The sequence below is a fragment of the Xenopus tropicalis genome, chromosome 6 (genome assembly GCF_000004195.4).
Source record: "Xenopus tropicalis strain Nigerian chromosome 6, UCB_Xtro_10.0, whole genome shotgun sequence".
NCBI lineage: Eukaryota > Metazoa > Chordata > Amphibia > Anura > Pipidae > Xenopus > Xenopus tropicalis.
Genome location: NC_030682.2, coordinates 80,453,883 through 80,481,149, shown reverse-complemented (window position 1 = coordinate 80,481,149; position 27,267 = coordinate 80,453,883). Strand labels below are relative to the sequence as shown.

The 27,267-nt window shown below is 37.6% G+C and overlaps 1 protein-coding gene across 1 annotated transcript in view; it reads left to right on the top strand.

The window, feature by feature from the left end:
- Positions 1-27,267, top strand: part of cdh18 (cadherin 18) — a 319,640-nt gene that overhangs the window by 68,471 nt on the left and 223,902 nt on the right. The window contains exon 2 of the mRNA XM_018094962.2: positions 14,641-14,708. The gene's annotated coding sequence lies outside the window, so the exon portion shown is untranslated. The remainder of the gene's footprint in view (positions 1-14,640; positions 14,709-27,267) is intronic.

Genomic DNA, 27,267 nt, shown 5'->3' with positions numbered 1-27,267 from the left:
ATTTATGTGTTTGTGCCTTCATCTGGTATATGACTGAGGCCATACCTGCTACTTGCAGTGAGGAAGTACAAATAACACACACTACTTTCTAGTGCAGCATTGTTATAATATTTATATATAGTAACACCACAGACCAATATTCTGCATGGAAGCTAACTGTAAAAAGGTCTATGGTAAGAATGCCTAGTTTGCCACCATGTCCAGACATTCATCAACAGCAATTTTTTTTGTAGATGCAAAACTGATAGCTAATTGAACAGTAATGGCTGAATTGAACTGAATTGATGGTTAATTGAACAATGAGATGTCCAGCCTACAGTTTTCTCTTAACTAATACTGCTTACTGCTGTTTGTTGGAGGAAGTTTTTCCAAAGTTGCCCAGGCACCTTTGCGTGGCTTTGGAAAACCGAGAAATGCACAAGCCTTTCCACTGGAGACTCCTATGGTTGCTGGTGGAAAGGCAGATCTATCGTTGGCGACTAACTCGCTGCGTGGATCATCAGTCTTAAATTTGCCTATATATTAGCTATATATTGATAGTTATTCTAAGAATGTGTTTTCTGCAATGTCAATAATGTCATAAAAGCTGCAAAGTTTTACCAGGTATAGAAAACCAGAACATTAGACCAGTAAATGCTGGCTCCTAATTCCTTGCTGTGTCCTGAATTTGTTTTCTATACCTATTCCAAATTTGCGACATTTATTTAATTACTCTTTGTGCTTCTTATTGTAGAATACATTCTGCATGGTAAAATAATCTTTACAGCTCTTACCTCTTATTTTTTCAAAAGCATCAGTTAATAGAGCTTCTACAGCAGAATCCTGCATTGAAATCTGTTTTTCAAAATTAAATTACATTTAAATTTGAAATTTCACATGGGGCTTGCCATATTCTTAATTCAGTTCTAATGTGTAGTGTTGGCTCTTTCTGAAAGCTCAGGCACAATGCTCTGAGATCATGACTGTATACCTTTAAATATTTAACATCTTAATATAAATAATTTTTTTATATATTTGTATTTATGATGCTTATAGTGTAGCATACAAAACATATTTTTGTTTGTAATGAAACTCATTATCAAAATTATTATGTTTTTGAGTGATGTCTTTTAACTTTTACTGGGTTTTATGCACTCTATCAGTTTTCTATTTGGAGGAAAGAGTACAGGGTAGTGATGAGTGAAATTTTTTGGCAGGTATGGATTTGCTCGACTTGCGTCTTTTCTGCCATTTTTTCCACTGTTTTGCAAATCTTTGTGAATTTTTCAGCAAAATGGGACAGATTCACTCATCACTAGTCCAAGAACATTTTTTTAGAATTAGTATTGTAGAGAATAATTAAGATACAGCAAAGTTTGGTATCAATTAATTCTTTTCTGATGCATCATGGCCATTTAAAGTATAACATGGGTATAAGTACAGGCTGTATTGATAACTGTCTGTAGGCCTCTGCATTCTAATCAGTAGTCCATCAACAAACTGCAGGTATTTACTCATAGATAATATGTAAAGCTGAAGGAGTGTATATTTTGTGCAGGGATTACCAAAAACATAACCTAAAATCAACCTCACTGAAGGTTGAACAACAGAAATTTCCACATCCCAAAGGACTGGCAGGAAACAATTTGTGCCTACTTCACTAAGTTTAATTACTAAATACATTAGCCATCAACCCTCTCCTTTGACTTCTATAATTCTTGAACTCATGTAGAGTAAAATCAATACATTTCAATTGTAATAGTCTGTGCTTAGCAGTCTTGTTTTTTTATAAAAATTTGATTTATAGTGTAATAATATGATGTTTTTCCCTCTAGACCTTTATAAAAATGCATTATACATAGTTGTTAGTAAGCTACTTCATGCACATATTACACTGCAAATGCTATACACTGGTCTAAAGGCACTATATTATTTGGTATGCATTTTTTTCTCACAACAGTTATTTTCTTTTAAGTACCTAAATGGTTTGCTCTTTTATTATTTAATCTAATTTGCATTACTGTCAATCAAGAAATGTAGGGGTGAAAAAAGGAAATAACCAGTTTGGCAAAGCTACAGTATTCAAACAATGGTATGAACTTAAGCCAAAAACAAACCAATAAAGATGAAATGTATTGCACAAACATAAAATCAATACATACTTTACGCAATTTAAAATTAATAAATAAATAATTTATATCCACCTTCCCTTTCAAAGTTAAACTTACAAAGTGCAAATCATAAGCTTGCCAGCCATTAAAATGCGTTAAACATAAAGAAACCAGTTCATAGATTTGAAATTATAAGTTTATTACATAAAATATAAAGTAATCATGAAATCAGTGAAAATTGAAAATAAAAAAATTAAGTGGCTTGTTAATTCATAATAGACGTCCAAATTCTATATTCAAAATATAGGTCATACAAGCTAGTGAAAACATGGAGATGGTAATTGGCAGACAAATTATTGGTGAACTAGAATGATGATATAAAACGTATAGAAAGGTAAAGTTATAAATCAAATACAGAAATGTCAACTAACCCATTGCCATTATGTTAATAATGATCCAGTCCTGAATTTATTTTAACATCTTATTCCTCTTCACTCTAAATGGCAACATTTAATAAGGTTCCAGAATGCCTGGAGTGGATCGTTATCATCCTAATAACGTGGTGTTAGTTGACATCTCTCTCATGTGGGTAAAAATAGAGTTTGCCACAGTTATACTTGGGTAAAAATAGAGAGAACTGTATTTTAGAAAGATAGATTGATAGACTCAATTTCAGAAATAAATCAAAATAGTCTTAGGGGTTAATTTATTTAATCAATTTATCAAATTTTTACATTCAAATTCTTTTGCTCTAAAACAAATTAATTCAAATTATGGTTTCAAAAACTTGAATGTTCAATATTTATTAAGCACAAAAAATTAGAAAAAAAACTCGAACGTAGATCTAAAAGCTTTTGAGTTCACATAGAAGTTGATAGAAGTTGACTTCTACATGAGCTCGCAAACTTTTAGATGCTGCAGTTTTACATTTGAGTTTTTCAAAATTTGTGCACTTAATAAATATAATACATCCAGGTGTTGGAAACCCTAATTCAAATTTGGAAGTTTTAGTGCAACAAAATTTAAATTTTTGTTAAAATTTTAATTTGAACGTTGATATATCTGTTACAATTAGTGTAAAAGGATGCAGTCTTTATATTAATAAATTCTCCCTTTGATAATTTTCCTTCTAAAAATACTATGCAAGTGAAGAGAAGACTGGGGTGTCCCTCTAGTGAACTGTGGTGAACTCAGGCATAGGGAATCAGTTGTAAATGAAGATTATCACAGAAGGTCTCTGTAGTTGATAGCATTCCCTAAATTCTTCACACTTATATGAGAAAACTACAGTATTCAGCATTTTGATAAGGAACAGAAACACCAACTGGAAAAAGTGAAAGTGCACATGTATATTTTATTACTTAAGTGTATAGAACATACTGTACATATGCAAACATAAATAATAATGGGCACTGTAAATGTAGCTTTAAAACCAAAAAGGCTCAGTTGCAATTTTTTTTACAAACATGCCATTGGCTTCTCCATCAATATTGTACCATCCAGATACCCTTTTTACCAGTTACCAGTTAAAATTCTCCAAATAATACTACAATCCCATGTGTTGATGTGGAGGGCAAGAGGCGGATTAATAATGATGTCTATTAGGAACTTTTTTTTTGGTTAAACAGACCACATGAATAAATTTTAGTGTAAAATTACAAAACTGTTTGCCACTGGCAAAACTGAGAATTTTGCCGCAAAGATGTACGTATAAAAATCCAAAATTAATTGTACTGCTGCAAATGTAAGGACCTTGAAATATTGTACACAAAACAGTTGTTTTGTCTACAATATTCCAAGGTCCTTACATTTGCAGCAGTTCAATTAATTTTATTAAACTTCAGCAAACTACATTCTCCATTCTCCCCAGAATTCTTTCTAGTCAGGTGGGAAAAAATATCTATAAAGGTAAATCATGTTTCACTGCTTGCTGAAGCAAGTAATTAGTGATGAGTTAATTATTTCACCAGACACGGATTTGCTGCAAAATTTTGCTTTGCGAAATTCTGTGTGACAAAAATTTGCCAAGTGAAAACAAAGTCTAGATCATGCCATAAAAGTTCCTGTCTCCTAAAAAAAAGCCTGTTGTGGCAAAAAAGTTTGCATCAAATAAGTCACGGTCCTGGGAAAAAGTTGTGCTTGCATCAAAAAAAGTTGCACACGTAAAAAAAGTTGTGCGGTAGCTGCATTTTGCAACAAATTCGCTCATTGCCAGCTGTAATTTAAAAGCTTATAACATGGCCAGTGTGGGTTAGTGACACAGCAGAGAAATGGGAATAGAACAAGCAGTTTACAATAAATTCTAGGAACAGTGCCAACTAAATGCACATTGAAAGTATACAAAAACATGTTCCATAGTCCTTTAGTTCTTGAGGGCCCCTAATATTTTGTATATAACAGCAAACGCTAAAGATTATGTAAAATGTAGGCACTCTGAGGCCAAGTTCAACCAAATCTGTTTCTTTCGTTGCTTTTAAATAATTATCACTGTTTGTGTCTGTAATTGTAGATTGTAAGCTCTAAGGGACAGAGGTCTCCTTTGTGTTATCTTCATGATTTATTTTTAATGTTATTAAGCAAAATATGCTTATTTGTTAGTTACTTTATGAAAATCACAACTTACTAAATATCTTATGTATGTATGTATGTATATCTTTATTTATAAAGCACTACTTATGTACGCAGTGCTGTACAGTAGAATACATTAATACAAACAGGGGGTTATTAAGATAATAGATATACAAAAGTAAATACAAAAAAGAAATACAAAGTATTACAATAAAGACAAATAAATAAAAGATACAGTTGCAATAAGAGTCAAAAACACAAGAGGATGAAGGTCCCTGCCCCGTAGTGCTTACAATCTATATGGGAGACACAAATCGGCAAATATAAGTGCTGTAGGTCACAGTGGGTGACACTACAATATAAGTGTTAGTTTCCAGATCAGGTGCTGGGTGAGTGCTCCAAAAGGTCGTCTTTAAGTTTAGTTTTAAAAAGACTGAGAGAGGATTCTCTCCGGAGGAAATCAGGGAGGGCAGTTCAAATGTAAGGGGCAGCAAGACAGAAAGGTTTAAGGCGGGAAACAGCAGTAGTAGTGGGGGGCGCAACCAGACGGTTGCTCTGCGAGGAACGAAGGAGTTAGCCAGGAACATATGGAGACACAAGGGAAGAGATGTAGTGAGGAGCAGAGAAATGGAGGGCTTTTAAGGTTAAGAGAAGGAGTTTGTAAGATATTCTTTGTTTAATAGGAAGCCATGATAAGGACTTTAGCAGGGGAAGGGCCTGAACTCTCCTGGATGAGAGGAGGAGTGTTCTGGCAGCAGTGTTTAATAAAGACTGTAGGGGGGAAAGATGGGAGTTAGGGAGGCCGGTTAGAAGCAGGTTACAGTAGTCCAGTCGGGATAGGATGAGAGCATGCATGAGCAACCTAGCTGTTGCAGTAGAAAGAAAGGGACAGATTTTGGCAATATTGCATAAGAAAAAGTGACAGGTTTTGACAGTGGTGTTAATATGGTCAGAGAAGGAGAGACTGGAGTCAAAGATCACCCCCAAACAACGCACCGAATCGATAGGGTTGATGAGGATGCCTTCAATAGAGATAGAAAAGGGGGGAGTAGGACCGGGCTTAGGCCGAAAGATCATTGGTTCAGTTTTTGTTAGGTTCAGTTTGAGGTGGCGTTGGTTCATCCAATTGTAGATGGCCAGGAGGCAGTTAGAAATTTGAGTCTCAGTTTCAACTGTTAACGAAGGGGTCGAAAAGTAAATTTGGATATCATCAGCATACAGATGATATTTACAGCCAAATGAACGGATAAGATCTCCCAAAGACAGCGTGTAAAGGGAGAACAAAGTACAGAGCCTTGGGGTACCCCCACATTAAGAGGAACTGGAGATGAGGTTTGGTTAGAATAGGAGACAGTGAATGAACGATTAGAGAGGTAGGAAGAGATCTAGGATGCAGCTATGGAGACCAATCGAATTCAGAATTTTCATAAGGAGGAAGTGGTCAACCGTATCAAACGCAGCCGATAGATCTAGGAGGATTAGTATAGAAAAGTGACCGTTGGCTTGGGCAACCTGAAGATCATTCGGAACTCTGCACAACGCCGTCTCAGTAGAGTGTGCATGACGAAAGCCAGATTGCAGTGGGTCCAATAAATTATGTGCATTAAGAAAGTTAGTAATACGGGAGAAGACAATACGCTCTAAGATTTTGGAGGCAAGAAGTAGAAGCAAGACAGGACAGTAGTTAGATAGACAGGACGGGTCCAGCGTGGCCTTTTTAAGAATGGGCTTGACACAGGCCTGTTTGAATGAAGAGGGGAAACTTCCAGAAGACAGAGAAGAGTTGAAGATGTGAGTAAGAGCCGGAGTAAGCTCAGCAACACAGTGTTTAAGCAGAGAAGAAGGCATGGGGTTTAGAGAGCAAGTGGTGAGGGGAGCCGACGATAGAAGCCGGGAGACTTCAGAGACAGTTACGGGACCAAAAGAGCTAAGACATGCAGAGGGGTGCTGAGGAAGGAGGAGATGGTTAGTATTAATAGAGGGGGGAATTTGATTGCGGATGGACTTCACTTTGTTCATGAAGAAATCAGCAAAGTCCTGGGGAGAGTGCATAAAGTGAGGTAATGGAGTCTGTGAGGGACGCAGAAGGGTATTGATTATAGAAAACAGGCGTTTTGGGTATGTATGTATGTATATTTTTATTTATAAAGCGCTACTTATGTACGCAGCGCTGTACAGTAGAATACATTAATACAAACAGGGGGTTAATAAGATAATAGATAAATACAAAGTATAACAATAAATACAAATAAATACAAGATACAGTAACAGTTGCAATAAGTTAAGAGTCAAAGACACAAGAGGATGGAGGTCTCTGCCCCGTAGAGCTTACAATCTATATGGGAGGGTAACTTACAGACACAAATAGGCAAATATAAGTGCTGTAGGTCACAGTGGGTGACAGTACAATATAAGTGCTGATTCCCAGATCAGGTGCTGGGCGAGTGCTCCAAAAGGTAGTCTTTTAGGCTGGTTTTAAAAAGACTGAGGGAGGATTCTCTCTGGAGGAAATCAGGGAGGGCATTCCAGATGTAAGGGGCAGCAAGGCAGAAGGTTTTAAGGCGGGAAACAGCAGTTGTAGTGGGGGGCACAGCCAAGCGATTGCTCTGCGAGGAACGAAGGAGTCGGACAGGGACGTATGGAGAAACAAGGGAAGAGATGTAGTGAGGAGCAGAGGAATGGAGGGCTTTGAAGGTTAAGAGAATGAGTTTGTAAGAAATTCTTTGTTTAATAGGAAGCCATGATAAGGCCTTTAGCAGGGGAGGGGCCTGAACTCTCCTGGATGAGAGGAGGAGAATTCTGGCAGCAGTATTTAATATAGACTGTAGGGGGGAAAGATGGGAGGCCGGTTAATAGCAGGTTGCAGTAGTCCAGTCGGGATAGGATGAGGGCATGCATGAGCAGCCTAGCTGCTGTTGGGTTGGATTTATTATTGTTTATAAGGGTGTTGTAGTACTCCTGTTTAGTTTTCCTGAGTTGAGGCAGGCCAATAAATTTATAGTGGATAAAGTCTGCTTGCATATGGGATTTCCTCCACATACGTTCCACAGACCTTGCACAGGAGCTTAAGAATTTGCTCTGCACATTCAGCCAGGGGAATGGGTTTTGGACCCGAGTACGCTTAGGCTGAGGGGGGGGAATGAGTTAATGGTGGAGGCTAGTATACTGTTGTACTCGCTAACCAGGGTATCAGGTTCAGACATTTCATTAAAGGAGGAGAGACTGGACCTGAAAGAGCGAGCTAAGGCCGGGAGGTCTACGTCACGAGTATTTCGAATTAGTACAGCGGGGGAAGGAGCAGGTTGGGAAGGAGAGTGAGAGACATAAAATGTAACCAGGTGATGGTCAGAGAAGGGGAAGGGGACACTGTTAAAATCAGAAAGGGACAGATTTTTGGTAAAGACTAAGACCAGAATGTGGCCATCCTTATGAGTCTTATATAACATTTACTTTTGTACATTTTGGTACTCATTAAAGTATATTTATGCATTGTCTACAAAATATACCCCCTCTTCGCATCAATTCTTAAAGCGTTGAAAGTCCTGAAATGCATTAATCCATCTTCTTTATGGGTGCTTACTATTGATATGAAAACCTCCCAAAGCAGCTATTTATAGGACTCAATGTGCTACATAATGTCTGGCTAAAGTTGCTTCTGAATATGCTCCTGTGATACACAACTTTTTGAAACTGGAGGGAAAAAACTGGAATATTCTATCAATGTTTAAATGCGCCTCGTGCCTGTTGTAACAAATGGTATGTGTATGACAACCATTGATCTAAGAGTTTAATGTTGTATAGCCAGCCTGTTTTCTCTGTTCCTTCCATGGTAATTGACCCCTACTGTGAGGGCAAGCAACACCAGGCCCAGCTATAACACAATACACATAATTACCCCCAAGTCCCTTTGTGAGAGTTGTGCTGTCTGGATCATGTAGTAGACTAAACTGGACATGTTCACTAGGTGGCTAGTCTTTATACAGAAGATGAGAAGACACAGTCTAGGCTGTGTCCTGCCATGAGAAAACCAACTGACTGCCCAGTTGCAAGCCAATGCAGCTGAATATGAGCAGTGACCAATATTTTGCATTCCTGGCATATCCTAGTTGCCGTTCTCTAATAAATACCTTATTCTGTTACACAAACTGTTTGTCTGGGTTCTGTCCTATGTCTGTGAACCCACAGGGCCTGTGACCATGACTATTAGTGGCAGCGACCATAAACATCCCACCTGGATTCTATGGTGACCCATGGGATATCTTCAGTTGAATGGATTACTCCTGGACTCCAGCAATCCCTACTGATCCCAGAGAGAGAGTCCTGTTCTAGCTGAGATGGGAGTCGCTTGGACTATCTGGAGATGCGGGTCTGGCATATGGAGTGGAGCAGTCAGTGCAAGCAGAGTCAGAGGGACTGGCTTGTTGACCTTGTTTATCAAGAACTGGAAGTGATAAAAGATTATGTGGGAGTCTGGGAATTCAAAAAACGACTCAAGGAAGCACTGAGGATATGTGCACAATCTTTTTGAGTTTTCAGCATGTTCAGCCAGTCCTGGCTACTGTAGGTCCCAAACACTCTCAGTTACCCCCAGTACAGTCAGTGCTGTGGTGGGGGAGGAACAGAAAGCCTCCCAAACAACTTTATTTTGGTATCCAAGTGACCAGGGAACTGTTAGTGTGTGTGATACCTGTTAGGGTGATATCCCACTGGGTACAATCCATTCCTATGTGGCATCAGAATCTGTGCTGGGCAGGAATAACAGCACTATCCAGCCAGAGGTAATTGTTACGGAGTCCAATCATTTTGAAGAGTCTAGTGAATTGGCAGAGGCTGTGGCCCTACTGATTGAACCGCCTATGGGGTGTTCTGAAGACCAAGCTGTGTGTCGACCAGTCCATCTAAGTGGAGTATAGAGGTGCTGCAGAAAATGGGAGAAAGTAATTCAATGTTTGTGAGGCTGCAGTCTACCCGCTGAACTGTCTATGGGGTGTCCACGAGTTCTGCAGACTGATCTGTGTGGAGACCAGACCATCTGTGTAAAGTCTGGGGGTGCTTTAGGGAGGAAAAAGATTTGGCAGATGCTGCAGCCCTACCAAGTAAACTGTGCACCTCCAGACAATCTCTTCCAGACAATCTCTATGGAGTCTGGAGGTGCTGTGAGCTATGGACTAAAATATTCAAGTGTTTGAAAAGAATTGTTAGAGGCGAAAGCCCTACCAAGTATGGAATATACATGTGTGGATATACGTGTGTCTAGAATGCCAAAAGTGCCCAGGTTTGCTGGATATACGTGTGTCTAGAATGCCAAAAGTGCCCAGGTTTGCTGGATATACGTGTGTCTAGAATGCCAAAAGTGCCCAGGTTTGCTGGATATACGTGTGTCTAGAATGCCAAAAGTGCCCAGGTTTGCTGGATATACTTGTGTCTAGAGTGCCCAGGTTTGCTGTGGAGTCTGGAATAGCAAAATTTGAAAGAACCTGGGCCTGACTGCTTGGGAAGGAGAATAGAGACTATACCACCTTTGAATCTTTCCTTCTCCTTGAAGTTATATTTTGTCCTGGAAGCCTGGAATTTGACATTTACAATATGACCCATATGGAGAGGGGATTGATGAAGGCCACCCTAAAATATCTTTCCTAAATCCTGTCGGTTCTGTTTACATTCCATCTTTTTATTTTTCATTTACCAAGTAAAATTCACAGTGTATACCCCTGTTTTACTAAATATGTGGCCCCCCAATAACTAAAGCTTTTTGCTCAGTGACTCTATGAACTGTTTGGGAAAATGCACTAACTGCTGCCTGCTGTGTGTGAACTGGTAACTAAGAAATATCTGGAGAGGGGGAGAGAATAATGTGACTTTGGAACAAATGTCATCCAGGACGCTAAGATATCTTTTTTCTTCCCTACTATGGACATTTTGGGTGAGGCTGCTGGGAACCTGTGTAGGCCCCCAGCAGGCTTACTATTTGGAAAGGAGAAAAAAATGGGATAAAACAACTATTCTGAGGGAAGAATATTCTATTAATTCTTAAATGTACCCCACTGTCCCCTGTCCTGCCTGTTGTAATAAATGGTATGTGTATGACAACCTTTGATCTATGTCAGTGCTGTCCAACTGGCGGCCCGCCACCCCCCTCTGTGTGGCCCCCCCACCTGTCTGGCTGCTTTGATGGCTTACCTTTCAGGCTGTAAACCCCCTGTATTGTTTTAAAATCCCCTGTGTTGTTCACACCTTTTAATCCCTGCATTGTTCACCCTCTGCATTGTTCACAGCTCAGACATAGACTGTAAACCCCACATTGTTCGCCTGTTCACACCTCTGCGAAAAAAGGTTTTTTAATATATAGTTATTATGTAGACTGTAGGAGCAGTGTCAGCATTGTGTCACTGTATGCTGCCTGTGTGTGCCATACTCTGACTGACACACAGGCAGCATAGGGCAGGCAGAGTATGGCACACACAGGCAGGGTAGGGCAGGCAGAATGTGGCACACAGGCAGCATAGGGCAGACAGAGTATGGCACACACAGGCAGGGTAGGGCAGGCAGAGTGTGGCACACAGGCAGCATAGGGCAGACAGAGTATGGCACACACAGGCAGGGTAGGGAAGGCAGAGTATGGTAGGTTTTTGCTGTACTACCACTATTAATATGGTTATGGTCATGTGATAATACAGGAAGTTGGACAACACTGATCTAAGTGTTTAATTTTGTGCAGCCTGCTTTCTTTGTTCTTTCCAAAGAAATTGACGCATACAGTGAGGGCAAACAAAGCCAACCCAAGCTGTAACATCATACACATAATTACCCCCAAGTCCCCTTGTGAGAGTTGTGTTCTGTCTGGGACATGCAGTAGACTGAACCGGGCATGCTCACTAGGTGGCTAGTCTTTGTACAGAAATTTAGAGGGCACAGTCTAGGCTGTATCCTGCCACAAGGGAACCAATTGACTGCTGAGCTGCAAGCCAATGCAGCTGAATATTAGCACTCAGTGTCCAACAGTTTCCATTCCTGGCACATCCTAGGAATAAAACCGCTTAGTGAAGGCTGGCTACCATTCAATTGCTGATGGAATTGTATGGATATGTAGTTGCTATTCTCCAATAAAGGCCTCATTCTGTTACATAAACCATTTCTTTAGGCCTGGGACCGTGACAGTCCCCTTTCTGAAATGCCTCTGAATCACTGAAAGAGTTAGAGTTAAATGGATTAAGTGTTATCACTGTGAAGATGGGGATTTTTTTTACAAATAATTTCCATTTACAAATAACACACCATTCCTTAAAATATTAAAAAGGCTTGAAGATTTGTTATTTGTATTACATATAGTGATGAGCAAAGTCATTTGCCAGGCATGGATTTGTGGGGAATGTATGCATTTTGCCATTGGCAGATTTATTCGCGAAACAGGTGCAAACATTTGGCATGGAAAAATTAGTTGCGTGTCAAAAAAAAATTTTGCACTTCACAAAAAATGGCACGTCAAAAATTTGCCGCAATGATTTTTTATTCGCCGTGTGTGATTTTCGGTGTTTCCCGTAATTTTCGGCATTTTGTGAAATTTTGACATTCGTTCATCACTGATTACAAAACTTTAGGCACTTTTACCCTCTATAACTCACTAAAACAGCAGCTTTAATAGCTATAAAAGAGCTATATGCAGTAGATATCTGCATCCTTTTGTATTAATGCCTTATACTGTATTACACACAAATATATGCATTTAGAGTTCATCAGTAATATTCACTGGCATTTTATAAAAAAAACAAAACACTGCTCCCATTGTCACATTTTAAGAGATGTCTTCCAAGAGCTGTGTATCAACCCTAACATCCAAAGGTCTGAAAAGTCTGTATAATTTAAGGTCTTAAGAAATAATTTTGCAGTCCCCTATTATCATTCTACCATAATCAGTGATGTTACTTAAAACCAATCAGTTTAAGATTATTCATAGCCACTTAATCAGCATTATTCCATATGCTGTTGCTTCTCAATGCTTGCTTGATATCCTGCCTGCAACAAGGTCCTCTCTGTCAGTAATACACAAGGCTCAAATGTAATAATAATCTAAATCATAATCAGTTGAATTAATGATGTTAAATTTGCATGTGCAGCTGGATATACAGGCTACTAAATTATGATGAAAAATTAAGATTGGGTCTAGGCAGTACAAACAAACTGGCATTGACATGCTTATTATAATGCTTTAAGGAAATACAGTAGAACAAAGTTTTGGGAGCTGAGAAAAAGCAGAATTTCCCTTCTGAAACAATTTCCTAAAAATCACAAATACTAGTTTCTGATACCTGGTCCCAATTTTAATTTTGTAAGCAAAATTAACAATACAAAGAGGGTGACTATTCAGAAAAAGCTTATTTGAGCTCTTGCTTACATTACAAAAGTGGCTAGGATTTCTAAAAAGACACAATACGAATATTGTAATATCTGCTGATGAATTACACTCAAACATTAAAAAATGAAATATTAATATGTAGCTTAGTTTAATGGAGGCTGAGAACTTGATATTGGTATAGATTCCTCAAACCAGTTCACAAAAGTTGTAACAATTTCAACACCAGGGATACCCAACTGGAGGCTGGCAAGTACAATGTGGCCCATGAAAATATTTGTATACTGTAGCTCCCATAAGGCCAAGAACTCCACAGGCCTCTTTGTATGTAATGTAAACCCAAATATTATACAAAACTCATTACAAATATATAATTTATATAATTATAATTATATAATGACAATAATCATTAGTAGAAAAAAGACACTCTATGTGGACATTTTTTTCTTTTTGCATATATATAATAAAGGTTTTACAAACCATTTGAGCATTTAGCAGTTCAAACTATATGTGATAAAATATGTTTCTTTTTTGTATTTGCACCAAAAGCTCTTTAAACTGGTCTTACATATGTGCTCTCCGGTGCTATTATTAGCAATCACTTTTCCCTTTTATTATATTCCCTTTAAATATATTTGCATGTAAAAGCAAATCTTGGCAGTTATAATAGAAACTGTGATGTTTAATGCTTTTTTCCTTAACTGTTTTTCTGGAGCACTGTTTCTTAACATTTGGGTCCATTAGGCAAATCCATTGGGAAAATAAAAAATGAAGTTATAGCAACCCTTTAAGAAACAATGCTTTACAGAGCCTGCAGTGTTCTATTAAACTAGCACACAGTTATTGCAATTTCTGTTATAGGCAGTGATATTCTGCTTTTGATATATCAGAATAAGTTGGCTCAATCAGCTCTTAGCGAAAAAGAAAAAGACCAATGAAGCTTACAAATAACACTGAGTAAAGCCTGTGAACAGTACATTTGTATAAAAGTCACTGTAAGAAATTGCAATTAATGGGATAACAGTTCAATATTTTAAACATATAGGAATGATATAGTTTACGAATTTAAATAGAACAGAAATGTTGTATAGTACAGGCACTTTGCACAACATTTATTTAAAACAGAAATATGCAACTGATAGCATGTTAGCACTGTTAGAATTAATATAATACATAGTTGCAATTAGTAAACTTCAGATTGTGCTTAATTTCATGCTATTACATTAGATAATGCTTAGAGTGTTCATGTTACAAAAGCCATTATCAATAGTGGAATCAATAAATTTTCATTATTATTATAACATTAAAGATTTTTCAGTCCACCATTATACAGTAATGATTTGTGAGTACATTAATTATTTGAACAACAGAACATAAAAGTGTAAAATTTAGCACTTGTCAGGAATTGGTCTACTGACCACAACCTCCTGTTACTTTGCTGTACAGTAGGTCAAAATCAAGCTACTATATCATATTTAATTCATTGTATTTCTTCTTAGCCATTTTGTGACAACATAATCATTTTACACATTGTAGATTTTGGTAATATAATATTTATTTTAATTTTTATTCCTTTTTTCCCCTCAAACAGTTAAGTAATTTCCATCTTTTTTCTTTTTGGTGTGTTTTAAGATTCCCTTTGATGAATAATAAAAAGAACTCCAACAGTGAGTGTCCTGCTGGGAAAAGTGCTGCTTCAGGTACAGGAGCCTTCTTTGGTTCAATTTTATTGAAACTTGTACGTATATGTGTGTATATGAGTCCGTGTATTTTTCTTAAAGAAACAAATTCTGCTTAATTATACAAAAATTTCTTTAAAAATGTTCAAAATTAGGCCTCATTTATAAACCAATGGATTTTTTTAAAAAATGGCATTATTTGCTATGTTGTTCACACTACACAACAATCTTTTACACAATTCCAACATAATTGCACCACAATTGCAACACAAAATTACATAAAACTTTTCACCATATACAGGCATGTGTTTGTGCAGGTTAATGAATTTTTCAGTGAACTTTAGGCATGTTACGGGACATTGATGTGGATTTAAACACCATATAAATGTATGTGATTCTGTAGGATCTATATTGAGTTTCTGTAGGTGCAACACATTAGTAGTGATGAACAAATTTTTTCGCCAGGCATGGATTTGCAGTGAATTTTCGCATTTCACCATTGGCTAATTGTCTTCCAAAACTTCTGGAAAAGTTTGCTGCAGAAAAATTTGCCGCGTGGAATTATTTTTTGTCGCTCATCAAATTGTTTGTGGCCACTGCAAAAAAGGGCGTGGTTGCGTCAAAATTGCCTGTTGGTCATGTCAAAATTCACAAGTTTCACGAATCTTTCGCCATTTCATGGATTTTCTTGCTGTTTTGCAAATTTTATGGCAAAGCGAAACGGGACAGATTTGCTCATCACTACACATAAAGGATAAAGCATCTTGTCAAGCAAACATTAATTAAGGGTTTCTTTTCACTCAAGTTCCAAGGTAAAGTCAGCCATCAAATGGAGCATATAGATAAGCACAAGTAGGATCTTTGCGTATGGCATTTTAATAACCGCAATTCTGTCATCAGTTTTGCATGTAGGACTGCACCATTTGTAGGTGAACCCTATTGAATCATGTGTCAATATATTCACAAACAATATGCAGTGTAACCATTTGTGCAGTTAATATTTGCAGTTTTCTACTTTTTGTAACTGTACTTATACAGTTATTATATTATTAGTGTGCACCAAGACATCCATTTTCTAGATAAATAAGTTATGTGACATTGTCAGTGAGAAAGCATTCATGAATACCAATAAATAGTTAAAAAAAACACCTAGGCACTTACAAAATGATAGCTACAATGAAAAGAGCTTTTAAGAGTTTTAAATGCGCAAGCATTCCATCATGATGATCTCACAACATAAGTAATTGTACAGTCATTGCTCTGGTGCCAATGAGCCTGGGTATAATATAACAGGAGAGGAGTACAGTGCAAAGACCTTTGGCAATATTTTGCTACATGCAACATATCCCTAAAAATATCCATTACTACCAAATAAGTATTACAGCACAGAAAGGCTTTGCACATATTATCCTTTATTATAGCTCCTGTTGTAATTATGTTGTATTTTCCCCTGAGATTTCTATGCTTAGTCTAACTAGTGATAAATACAGCCACTGTTGACAATTACTGCAAAATGGCTGAACTTAATTAGATGCTTTAGGGCTTATTTATGCAGTGTGGGGCAGGGTACAAAATGCATAATACAGGCATGAAACCACCATGTTTTTCACATTTTGCATCCTGCAATACCTATAGATGAAGGTCTTTAATAGAGATGTAGCGAACTGTTCGCCGGCAAACTAATTCGCGCGAACATCGGGTGTTCGCAAGTCCGCAAATTCGCGAACTTTTCGTGATGTTCGCAATTTGGGTTCGCCGGCACCGACTTGCGATAACGTTACGAATGCTCCGAAAAAGTCGCAAAACTTACGATAACGTTACGACTGCTCCGAAAAAGTCGCAAATTTACGATAACGTTACGAATGCTCCGAAAAAGTCGCAAAACTTACGATAACGTTACGAATGCTCCGAAAAAGTCGCAAAACTTACGATAACGTTACGAATGCTCCGAAAAAGTCGCAAAACTTATGATAACGTTACGAATGCTCCGAAAAAGTCGCAAAACTTACGATAACTTTACGAAAGCGCCGGAAATTACGAAAAAGTCGCAAAATTACCGATCATTTCGAAAAACGGCGTGTGTCAATTTTTCAGAGAAGTTTTTGCCCTTGATCCCCCTCCTGCATGCCACTGTCCAGGTCGTGGCACCCTTTAAACAACTTTAAAATCAGTTTTCTGGCCAGAAATGGCTTTTCTAGGTTTTAAAGTTCGCCTTCCCATTGAAGTCTATGGGGTTCGCAAAGTTCGCGAATATTCGCAATTTTCGGCGGAGGTTCGCGAACAGGTTCGCGAACTTTTTTTTTGAGGTTCGCTACATCCCTAGTCTTTAAGCCCCATTCTGGAACGCTAAGACCTGCCCTTTACCAACAGATACAGTGTTGCCAGAATTCAGCAGTGCTGTATTCACAAGGAGTGGCCAGGGCATGAGCTCAGACAGTTGCTGGATCTGTTGCATGGTTCCAACTGTCCATTGAGGTTCTCAAATCTGCCACAAAATAAAAGAGGAAACTTTGGGTAGAGGGAGGTGGCTGAGGTTGTATGCTATCCCTGTCTCCCCATTAGAGATGTAGCAAACTGTTCTCCGGCGAACTAATTCGCACGAAAATCAGGTGTTCGCAAGTTTGCAAGTTTGCGAACTTTTAGCGATGTTCGCAATTTTGGGTTCGCCTTAGCTGGAGCCAAATTTTGACCTCTCACCCCAGAGCCAGCAGATACATGGCAGCCAATCAGGCAGCTCTCCTTCCTGGACCACCCCCGGACCACTCCCTTCCATATATAAACCGAAGCCCAGCAGCCATTTTACATTCTGTCTGTGTTTGCTTGATGAGTTAGCATAGGGAGAGAGCTGTGCAGGGGTTTGAGGGACAGTTTAGGTAGCTTTGCTGACTAGTAATCTACTTTCAACTGCTCTGTATTAGCATATAGGGAGAGAGCTGTGCAGGGATTTGAGGGACAGTTTAGGTAGCTTTGCTGACTAGTAATCTACTTTCTACTACTCTGTATGTAGCTGCTGTGGACAGCTGTCCTGCTGATCTCATCTGCTGTAACCCAATAGTCCTTGTAAGGACTGCTTTTATTTTCTGATTAATGTTACTCTTCTTTTCATTGTGTACTGCAGCTCCGTCTGTGTGTGTTGGAGACAGACATAGTAGTGCACCAGCACCAACCACACATTCACATAATTTTTTTTTATTTGTGTTTTTTTACTTTGCTACTGTAATTTATAGAGCCGAGTAGAGATGTAGCGAACTGTTCACCAGCGAACTAATTCGCGCGAACATCGGGTGTTCGCGTTCGCGCAAATTCGCGGACTTTTGCCGATGTTCGCCACTTTGGGTTCGCCGCGTTTTTTTTTGGCGCCGCGTTTTTTCGCCTTGGTTTTTCCGTCGCGTTTTTCCGCCTCGTTTTATAGCCTATGCATATACATAGGAATAGCTTGCGGTTTTTTTTTTGGCGTTATTTTTTGGCGGGTTTTTTTTGGCGTTATTTTTTGGCGTTTTTTTTTGTGATTTTTTTTTTGGCGTTTTTTTTACAAAGTATTTTTCAGAGAAATTTTTGCTTGATCCCCCTCCTGCATGCCACTGTCCAGGTCGTGGCACCCTTTAAACAACTTTAAAATCAGTTTTCTGGCCAGAAATGGCTTTTCTAGGTTTTAAAGTTCGCCTTCCCATTGAAGTCTATGGGGTTCGCAAAGTTCGCGAATATTCGCGAGTTTTGCCGAAAGTCCGCGAACGGGTCAGCGAACATTTTTGGCGATGTTCGCTACATCCCTAGAGCCGAGTGCTATTAGTCTAGCTGTGTTGGGGACTGGTGTGCTGCTCCTAGTAGTTCACCCCCAGCACCAACCAGAGATCACTTTTTTTTTTTATTATCATTATTTTTTTTTTAATTTAACTTACTGTTCTTTAACGTGTCCAGTGCTGTTTGCTGTTATTCATAGTAGTGCACCAAACACGTTACACATAGTAGTGACAATACATTGCAATAAAATCACCTGAGCGATGTTTTTCCACCAGCAATAATATATTCCGTATCCACTACTGCTGCGTTTTGTCTTTGCGTGTGAACCGGCTGTAACTTTTACGCGACTTGATTGGCATGTAGACGCCGGACATTTTAAAGCAGTTTATTACACAAGTTTAGAAATGTAGTGTGATTTCTGCCCTTTACAGCACAAAACGCAACGCTGTGTCAACAAAGTATTTTTCAGAGAAATTTTTGCCCTTGATTCCCCCACCTGCATGCCACTGTCCAGGTTGGCACCCTTTAAAAAACTTTAAAATCAGTTTTCTGGCCAGAAATGGCTTTTCTAGGTTTTAAAGTTCGCCTTCTCATTGAAGTCTATGGGGTTTGCAAAGTTCGCAAAAGTTCGCATTTTTTGGCGGAAGTTCGCGAACGGGTTCGCGAACTTTTTTTGAGAGGTTCGCTACATCTCTACTCCCCATTTGGTGTGGCCCAGATTTTTTTTTTTTTTTTTGTAGAGGAAGGCCAGCTAATTGTTGCTATCCCACTGCATAAAATGCAAATGCATTCTGTGTATATGTGTTTATGAATTAGAAACCAGGAAAAACAAAACATGAGTAACATACTAAACTTGCTTTTAAGCTCATTTTTTAATTGAACATTTAAACAGCATAAAAAGAAGAGAAGGCAACATAATACAATACTTAATAATGCATGGATTCTTCCTACTGAAAAACATTCATTCTTAAAACTCTTACCAAGCTTAGTTTGTTCACAGCTATGAAAAAGATCCTTGTTTTTTATATGCTTTTCCAGCTGAACCAAAAATCATTAGAGTTTATCATTAGAGTCTTTGCATATCTACCAATAAAATTCTAAAAAACAGCTATGACCAAACAATGTTTGCCATCTGTTGTTGAACATTACGGTTTGTTGTTTAAAAACTGAATAGGTTGTATCAGTTTCTGTGTCTCTGATACTAGGCAATATTTTTAGCAATCTACATTTAGCATGTTACATTTATTAGTAGTGTCCCTGAACAATCTGGAATCCTTACTTTACCATCGAAAAATGATTTAGAATATTAAACGAACATCAACAAAACAGTCCAATGGTAAGAATATGAAAATTAATTTTCAATCAACTGCATACACTTGAATTGTAGAGCAGCCCTATGTATCTTGAAGCAACACCATCTGCCCAATGATGTAATAAAAACAGATTGTCACTATTCAGCTAAAGTACTGCCATATGCCTTCATAGGAAACAAATAGAGAATGGCACACAGAGTAATATTTATATAGCAAGTGCCCATGTAAGCACAATAGTATTTTTAATAGTTACAAGATACCCAGATTTTTACTACACACCAGCATGAATTCAGCTGCCAGTTTATACTGTTCCTGCTAATATATTCCCATTCCTACTTTGTGTGTCTGAGCAGCATGGAATATTGAGCAACTCCTGTACTGGTCAATTTTACCATGGGTGTAGAGGTTGATTATTCTTCCAAACGCAAATCTTGTCAGACAATATCTCCATAGACTAGTTTTTAAAAAAATATTACTTTACTATGATGATTCCCATTCATCCAGGCCATGATATAATGTACAGCAGGGGTCCCCAACCTTTCTTACTCATGAGGGAGAGCAACACAAGCATCATAAAAGTTCATGGAGGTGCCAAATAAGGGCTAAGATTGGCTATTAGGTAGCCTCTATGCACATTATTAGGTTAGAGGAGGCATTATTTGGTAGTAAATCTTGTTTTTATTCAACCAAAACTTGCCACCCAGTCAGGAATTAAAAAATAACAACCTGGTTTGGGGGCACTGAAAGCAACATCCAAGGGGTTGATAAGCAACATGTTCCTCACGAGCCACTGGTTGGGGATCACTGTTGTACAGTATCTAATAGAATTAAGTTGAAAATAACTGGACTGGAGTTCCCTTTAAGTTTTACCACTCAATCAATCGGCTTCTTCAGTTTAACTACTTTATATACAACAGTGAAATTAGGAGACCATCTTCATGAAATACCCTATAGGCCAGGGGGGGGGGGGGGCATTATGCTAAAATACGATCTTGTCATGGAAAAAAACACATTTTTTTCTCAATTTATTATGAAACAAAATATGCTATCTAAAATCTGTTGAGATCATGTAGAAGTCAATGGTAGATGTTCTCTTTATAACTGGAAGATCTTCTTTGCATTGTGGTTTTAGAGGGTTCTGAGTTTTTTTTAAGCTTGCATTTTTGCGACAATATGGAAAACATAGTAACATAGTAAGTTAGGTTGAAAAAAGACGTACGTCCATCACGTTCAACCATAGTTCCTATATATAACCTGCCTAACTTCTATTTAATCCAGAGGAAGGCAAAAAACCCCATCTGAAGCCTCTCTAATTTGCTGCAGAGGGGAAAAAATTTCTTCCTGACTCCAAGATGGCAAACAGACCAGTCCCTGGATCAACTGGTACTAAGAACTATCTCCCATAACCCTGTATTCCCTCACTTGTACTGAGAGCTATCTCCCATAACCCTGTATTCCCTCACTTGCTAAGAAGCCATCCAACCCCTTCTTAAAGCTATATAATATATCAGCCAGCACAACTGATTCAGGGAGGGAATTCCACAGCTTCACAGCTCGCACAGTAAAAAATCCTTTCCGAATATTTAAACGGAGTGGGTGCCCTCGTGTCCGTTGGAAGGACCTACTGGTTAGAGAGGTTATTATACGATCCCCTTATATATTTATACATAGTTATCATGTCACCTCTTAAGCGCCTCTTCTCCAGTGTAAATAGACCCAACTTGGCCAGTCTTTCTTCATAACTGAGACTTTCCATACCCTTTACCAGCTTAGTTGGTCCTCTGGACCCTCTCTAATTCAATAATGTCCCGCTTAAGCACTGGAGACCAAAAATGAACAGCATATTCTAGATGGGGCCTTACCAGCGCTCTGTAAAGGGGAAGAATAACCCCCTCCTCCCGTTAATCTATACCCTTTTTAATACAGCTCAAAACCTTGTTTGCCCATGCAGCTGCTTCCTGGCATTGCTTGCTACAGCCAAGTTTATTATCTACAAGGACTCCAAGGTCCTTCTCCTTCTCCAAGACCCACAGCACGGCTGTGACAATGGCCATACTCCCTTAACTCTTATCTAACTGTAGCCCCAAAATACTCACCTTCTTGAGTCAACTTAACCTGTATCCCAGTAACCCAGGCCACAGTTGTGACAACTAACAGCTATTAACCCCTATTATTCAGCAATTGCTGTATCGGGCTTCCCTTTCTGTTCTGATTAATATTTTACATAGTGTCCCAACTTTTTGGAAATATAATGGAATAATTATTATCACTTTTATTGCTTGATGTATACAGTACTGATACCTGTACAAACAAAGTTGAAGGTGGGAATTGTACACCAGTAGGACATTCAGAGAGTAGAGATGTAGCAAACTGTTTGCCGGCGAACTAATTTGCACGAACATCGGGTGTTCGGAAGTTCGGAAGTTCGCAAACTTTTCGCGTATGTTCGCAATTTGGGTTTTTTTTTTTCTGCTGCGTTTTTTCTCGGCCTAAAAACGCCGCACAAGCCACACATGGCGTTTTTCAGCCTAGTACTGGTGTAAGCAAATCCCATTTCCATGGTGCTAATAGTGCGAAATAGCAAAAAACGCTGCGTATTTCCGCTAGGTCTGCCAGCTGCCTTTGTGGTTTTACGCAACGCTGTGTCAACAAAGTATTTTTCAGAGAAATTTTTGCCCTTGATCCCCCTTCTGCATGCCACTGTCCACGTCGTGGCACCCTTTAAACAACTTTAAAATCAGTTTTCTGGCCAGAAATGGCTTTTCTAGGTTTATAAGTTCGCCTTCCCATTGAAGTCTATGGGGTTCGCAAAGTTCGCAAATATTTGCGCTTTTTGGCGTAAGTTCGTGAACGATTAAATGAAAGCAAAAGCTGCATACAGCCTGAGCAACTAAAGCATTGCTGCCAGGAAGCATCTTTTTTCTTATAAAATATCTTTGACTAAAATGACAGGCAAAACGATAACTGATGTAATATCACTTACCTAACTTTAAAACCAGTGGTTAGAGAAAAATTGTGAAATTTTAAAAGAGAGGAAAGGTGATATATAAATACTCTATAGCACTATGGTTTTGGCGTGCCAATTAACACAACAACAATGGACAGTGTAAAATCCCATGTAAATTGAAATCCAGTGTTAAAATTATGCTATTTATGTTACACCACTTTCCACAGTGTTTTTCTGGCATAAATTATTTTGTACCATTTGATAAATAGACCTCTTTGTATAAAGTATTTTCTTTCAGTGAGAAAAAAGTAACATACTTTTTATTGTTGTATATTCCCTTGACAATAGTTTTCTAATACTTTTGATTCTGCAATTATTTGCAGTAAATATATAATAAATATATATATATATATATATATATATATATATATATATATATATATATATATATATATATATACCCATAAGCAAATGGTTAGTTCTGCATATTTCTTTTAATAAATTTTCAATTGCATCTGACCTAAGGTTATCAGGTTAAAAAATGGTGACACTAATTGCCATCTAGTTTAGTGATTGCTAGGCTGCAATCATTGCTGGTCTACAAACTACATTTACAGTATAAGAAATGTCTCTGAATTTTCATGTATTCTGGGCACCCTAATTTGATAGTTGGACTCTTAAGACTCATTACGATATATTGCTGTATGAATTTAAAATCTTGTAATACAGTTTATCTTCATTTTCATGGTTCACCTTTATTACAGTTTAAAAAAAAATAGGAGTTTTAGTCATTTACATGATATTTGCAATTTGGTTTAATTAAAAAAAAAAATATATTGTTTTCAAAATAACTACCTGCAAAGGTAGTGCTTCATAGATCCTTAGGTCTTTCCTCTCTGCCCAACCCAGCAAGATCAGCAACACCCTGACTGACTAAGGTCCTGTCTACATCATTCTGATGTTCAATCAATTATCATCTGAAAAGCAAGGAGAGACAGATACATTTGACAGTATTTGATACATTAAAAAAGGAAATGTGTCTTTAGATTAACCTTATAAGCAGCTTTTGTCTTTATTTTTGTTTTTCTAAATGATTACACTTCCTATTTCACTCTTTCCAGCTTGCATGTGAATATGCAATATGGTTGTTTGGGAACACTGAAATTGGTAACCAAAAAAACAGATGGTGAGGCTTTCATTGTGCTGCTGCTTTTATTGTTTATTGCTTATCTTCCATTATTCGCCCCCCATTCTCACTTTCATACTGCTGCCTGATTGCTGGCCCAAATAGCAATGCAAACCCCAAGCCTAATAACTGCAGAACAACAAAAATCTAAATAATTACAAAAACACAAAAAATAAAAAAATGAATGTTGATTCCAAACTGACTTTGGATACATCTGACTATACCATACCAAATGTTAATTTGAGATTGAACTACCCCTTTAATTAAATAAAATGTTCCTTTTTGGCAAATTACTGTTTTTTATTGTTTTCTACTTTATCATCAATTTCAAGCAGCCCTCCAGAGCATCTTCAACATGAACATGTGCCAAAATAGATAACAAAAAAGTTATTTACTGTATATTGTGTTTTTAAATGCAGGAATTCTGTGATGAGCCAAGACCATACTACTTGGTCCAGTACCCTTTCTCACTCACACAACACCAACCCACCCACAGTCAATCCTTACACAAACCCCTGTCACTGCATTGTGGTCTGCAAAATCTCCATGCTCTTCCTGCTGCTCTCTGTCTGTCCTCTCTCTCTACCACTGATTGCACTCCCTTCAATTACACCCCCCCCCCCCCCAATTGTACCCCTGTGCCTAAACCAACTGGTCTTAAATCACTGTTTCAAATTTTTTTTGCTTTGGTGATCACGTTTTCACATTTGTCAGTATCATTATTAGTTGTATTTCTTATTAGTTACCAAAAAAGAAACAAATTTCAATCAATGAAACTCCACAAGAGGTTGAAGCGTTCCTGATGATTACAATGGTTTTCACTTTTACACTGATTCTGCAATATTGAGTCCATGTCTAGGAAAATGCCTCAAGTATAGAATACAGATCTATACTGTGCCAGAGGAGTTGTGCTAATGAAAAACTGCATGCCTGTGAATTACTAAAAGAAAATAAAAACCACCCCAAGAACATCACTTCTGATATAAACAGCAGTGGATGAGCTATGTGTTCTCTGTTGATTGCATGTTATTGTTAAAAACTGAAAGCACATTTTCTACCATAGTGCTGGAGAACTTGGAGAACTGTCCTAAAAGTAAATACTGTATTTTATAATGCTAACCTCAGTGAACTACTGGCCAAACAAGTGTGGGAAATTGCAAAAGATGGCAATAATAATAATAATAATAATAATAATAATAATAATAATAATAATAATAATAATAATAATAATAATATCATCATCATCATCATCATCATCATCAAGGATTACCTAAACTATAAATGAGACATATATTTTATAAAAGGTAAAGGGATTGATGCAGAAGACAAATACTAGATTTCCTGCAGTTTTATGCCAATGGCAGGCATGAAATTCCCTTTTGAAGATAAGGTCATTGAAGAACTAGTGTTTCAAACATCATTTTCATATCAAAGGTGCTGAAAACCTCATGTCCATCACTAAGATGTTACAGGTCTTTCCAGTCTACTGACATCTTCCTTTGATGAAATACTTCTGAAACAAAAATATGCTGCATGACAGTTTTATTTATGTTTTCTGTTTATTCATGTTTGTATTTATTATATAATCACTGTAGTCTTGCTCCTACCAAAGTAAATACAACAAACAGCCAAATATAGGTTTTTGTACTTATATAGTTGAACATCTCATAAATAGCTGTGAACTTCTGAAGGCTGTTTTATTTTTTAACTACCTAAATGATGGAAAAAGTGTTACTGCTGTTATCCTCGATGCATATCATTTTGCTTGAAAAGGGAATAAGTTCAGTTAGGTTCAGTTATAAGGTAGGCCCTTTTGCAGGCGATGCTACAATAAACTGTACATTTTTTAGAACCTATTTAAAATTTGTCTCAAAATGCAGTTTATGTTCAAGAGTATGCAATAAAATGTGTTATGGACATATGGAGAGATTATTTTTGTACTGTAAATTAATAAGAGCACTGTAGAGCTTTAAGCATACGGTAGGTTATTGACACCTGAACCTCCCATCCATTACAAATCTCCTCTTCTACAACCTTTGTACTTATTGCCACCTTCCGTAGTGATGTGTGAAATACTTTATCAGGCATGGATTTGTGGTGAATTTCTGTGTTTTGCCATTGGTGGATTATTTGCTGCACAACAAAATGTGAAAAAAAAAAATATGCACATAAAGAAAAAAATAATACTTTGCAAATCTTTTCAAAGAAACGGCAGAAAATCTGCGAAACGGTGACAGGTTTTTCTTGGGAGCAACATTTTCAGAGATTTGCGGATTTTCTGCTGTTCCTTTAAAAGATTTGCAAATTTTCCGGCAAAGCGAGATGGGACAGATTCGCTCATAACTAACCTTCAGTTCACCAAAGCGACTGCTTTTTGTAGGATGCGAAAAAACTGAAATTTAAGATTATGCCTTCAGCATCTGTATGAAAGTGACCTAATGTACTCATACACATTTCTGTTACACCATGCCTTCTATAGGCTTTGCTGGAAGCTACTGAAGTAGCTGCTTTAGTTCAGGACATTGAACTGAATTAACTGCCTTCACTGCAGCTTAAAGACAAATTGGATGCTGTTTTATGTAGACAGTGGGGTGGGGTTTGGGCTTTGGTAATAAATGATGTTCTCTTACTATATATTTAAATGGAAGCCATATAAAATCTTTTAATATTCTAAATATAAAACATCCTGCATAATCTGTTAAACTGCCATTAAACTAAAATTGATGCACAGCACACATGTATACATATTTTAGGTATTACTCTCAAATAATTCAAAAGTCTCTCATCCTAGTGGCAGAAAGGGAAGAGTTATTAAAGCATTAGTTGTTTTGTTTTGAGTAAGAATAAGACATGCTTCCACATAACAGTGAAACACACAATAAACACTAGGAACAGGTACAGACAGAAAGTGTTTATTCTGAAAATTACTGGCATGAACACCAGATATTTTAGAGGGATAATTCCTTCTCCCTCTATATTGAGATAAAATATGTAAGTGACTCCTCTAAAATTTCTTTTGTACATACTTTTATATTCCAGGTTCTGTCTGTCTGGAGTTTAGTGTGGCTGCCATTCTTGGAAAAGAAAAAGGAATAGATTTGCCTGAACCAGAAAAATAGATTTACTAACCATAGTCCCATTAATACAAAAACCAAAAGAAAGCACACAAGTACAGCAAGAGTATTTATTGTTATGAGGGTTATGCATTGTTATGTTGACAAAACAAACACCTGTTCTGGTAATGGGACTAAAGTGTTTTGTTTTTTTTAGAAAATGTTCTGTTACTACGCAATAATAAGTGCTTTAAATATAATGATCATCTGATATTTAAATACATTAAAATACATTCATAATGAGTGTTGTTGCCACTAAAAGCAATTAGATATAGAAAAA